A 3,440-nucleotide genomic window follows, 5' to 3' on the forward strand; every position below is an offset into this window, starting at 1 on the left:
CACCTTTCTGTCCTATCAGAAAGTCCGTTTTTGGAGTCCTCCGATGCTATTTCTTTGTTAAGCCAAAATCGCCATTTTCAATTTTTTTAAACCTCTGAAAGCACTGTGATCGTCTAGAAACAACTCTCAACAGGTACAGCCATCTTTTTAGCAGTTCACTTCTCAACGCATAGAACTGGTAAATTACAATTTTGGTTGCAGAAAATTGGGAAATACGAAAAATTTCGTATTTCATATTTCAATATTAGTTTGTGCGAAATGTTTTGGTGAAGTTTTCTGGTTCATGATTCGTGTACAAGTTCTACACAAAAGATTGCACGCAACATTGCATACAAGTTTTGGAAGGCAAATGTTGCGTGCAACATTACATGCAAACCACTGGTGCTGCCTACCAATGGTTCTTGTTCCCCTGCTGTTTTTGCGGCTCCAGAAAACGTCATTTTTTCGCTTCGTTTGGCCGGGACGGCGAAATTTTAACGAATGGCTACACCCATTGAGTGACGGGAACAGGGTGCTGCTACGTACGCTGAGCAGCGCGAGAAACTCTTCCAGGACAACGTGTATCGAGTGCGTTCCAACGATGCAGCGGTTCCACTGAACCCCGCTTCCGGTTCAACACGCAGGACCGCTTCACCTGGGAGAGGATGTTGTGGCCGCACAGACACTAGCCCTGCGTGATGGCTGTTTCCAGTCGATCGTCATCACCAGGTGATCCGATGTGATCTCGCTATCACCTACCAGTTCTGATCTTTATGTCAACACCTTAAAACCGTTGATTAATCGACTCTTTTGATCTGGGACGGACAGGGTAGATGGGTACTACTACCTGACAGTGAAGAGAAGCTCGGTTTCCGACTATTACAGTTCCGGCGGAGTGGTGCAAACGATTGTATGCAGTCAATATGCGGAGGGATCTCAGTAGCGGGACCAAACGGTCCAAGATTAAAAGACTGAAGACCAGAACGTTCTGTAGACTAATGATATCTATTCGATTTTATTCGACAATTGATTCGCCTCATATAGTACTTTTTCTTATGATTAAACTATCCTTGCCCCTTTCTCGTCTCTTTCTTTCGATGCATCGCTTATCGGTGCTGGTTGAGGCTGGTCGCCCCAATTTTGGGATTATTTCCGGTTCCTTGCTGTGGCCATGCATTTCCTACGATTATCTTTCGTACTGTTCATATTGCTTTCTCGCCTGCAATGCATTCTTAGACGCAAGCTGGACCCACGTGGTCCCATATCTATTTGTTTAGGATTCGTAAGATCCCCTCGTTCGATCGCATTCTAGGGGCTTGGACCTAACGTTTTTTCAATTTGTAGAACGGACTTATCTGTATTTTGTGATGCAATTCGTTGGCAATCGGTTGGAATTTGTCGTTTCAGGCGGACTGAGGAACCTTGAAAATAATACGACGCTTACACTTCAGGGTTCGGTTAAGGTTCACCACCTCCTGGCTCACGCATACCCGAAAGTTCTATTCTGCTTTCACATACGCTCCATACGCGAAAAAGGATTATATGCTCTTCCTCTACACTATGCTTCGTAGGTTCATTAGTCGTTTTCGCTATTCACGACGTTGTTTGACGAATACCTGATGATGCTGCAACGCTCTGATCGACTGGAAAACGAACCGGGTGTACGGCTTGCTCCACTAACTTATACATCCATGCCGTGCGGACGTCGTCTTGGTTGTGGGATTGGATTGTTGGCGACCGTATGACTGTTTACATTTATGTTCTGGTCCAGCGAGATCGTGGGTGACGCTACTGGTCCGGATATTTATTTTGTACTTAACGCGGGCGAGTATCGGTGCATTCGGAGAATGTTTATGCTGCAAATCTGTTACCATGTCGCCTCGTTCTGATGCGTGCCAACAATCGAAATTGTGCTAGCTATTGTTTTCGCGATCAATCCTTGACATTAGTGTGATATTCACCATTCCCGTTGATCATCACTCATCGCGCCGGTAGGCGCTGTCGATATTGTTTAATTCTGTTTGTTTCGCCCATGTAATGCGAATCCGGAAGTGATGTTTTGGCGATCATTGCGTGAGAATGTTGGCCTCTCTTTAAGTTGTCATTATTGCATCCCAACCGACGTTGCCGCAGGTGTTTAACTCAAGCCGCTTGATAAAACAGTATTAGTTGCACGACCCCTTGTCTATGCACCGCCGACCTCCAGCAACTTCAGCAGCGCAGTGCAGTGCCGATTGGCGGGGAAGTTAAACTTGCGGCGCTTCAGGATCGGCGTCGACAGCCGATTCATCGACGGAAGGCTCGGCGCAAGCGATCCACCCCGCTCGTTGCCGTGCAGCCGCTGCCTGTGAGGTGGGGTTGTGTGAGAGGTTGTCGCTGTCCCGATACGAGACCATCGCCGCCACCGACTGTTCCATTGTGCGTCGTCGGGTGTTCGACTTTGTAGAATCCCGAGTCCCGACATCGTGCTCGATGCTCCTTAGAAAAGTTAAGAAAGGAGAGAGAAGATTAGATCTTGTTCCGGAAGCATTTTAGACAGTTGCGAGACAATTTAAATAATTTCTGAATAGATGGAGAATGGAGTACAACACTTACCAAATCGAATGAATGTGAGCTATACTTCGAACGTTCACAGTTGTCGATTGATCGATGATGATACGATAGATCGATGATGATACGATTAGTCTTAGTCTATTGTTCCCATAGTTTAACTTGTGTTTAACTATTTAAAAATCGGAAGTTGTTCGGAAGTTTGTTTTACATGGATCAATCATATTAATCACTAAAGTAGCTAACGAGATTTGGTGAATGGGTTTGGCCCTTCTTGCTGGTTTAAATATATTGTGCGTGCCTTATTATGTACGTAAATCCAGCAGATTTTATTGTGCTGGTTAAAGATACTTGACTTTCAATAAATCAGACCTGTTATGCCGTAGTAGTTGTCTAACAACCAAAAGAAGAATTTAACTTTCCTCTCTTCAGTAAGCTATTTATTTGCTTCAACTATTAATATTGTTTTATCTTAGAAGAACGGACCGCGCCGTATTTATAACTACTAATAATCGCTGATAAAGAAACACTTGTTGCCGACTGGCGTTTCAACTGTTTCTCGCTTCAACTGCTTGTCGAGCTTTCCCAACCGCAAAGCTTTTCTTCGATCCAAGTTCGACTGTTCCTAAAACTGACAGGAAGCTTTCTGCTATCAGAAAGCTAGAAACAAAACCCAAAGGTTTGTTGGTCCCAAAGAAGTAGGTACATCGAGGTGGATTTTATGGCTATACGACGGCAACGGTAAGTGAATTTTTCTTTGCTGTTATTTTTTATTTTTGTGTAGTGATCACAGTGTTTCTGAAATTCGCTTTTCATAACTGCTTTCAAATCAAAGTAAGAACACTACCAGATAGACTGCAGAGACCACCCAAGGAGCCACGAGCTTTCGTATCGTCAGCGCGCTGACGACG

This window comes from Anopheles bellator, chromosome 1 (assembly GCF_943735745.2).
Source record: "Anopheles bellator chromosome 1, idAnoBellAS_SP24_06.2, whole genome shotgun sequence".
NCBI lineage: Eukaryota > Metazoa > Arthropoda > Insecta > Diptera > Culicidae > Anopheles > Anopheles bellator.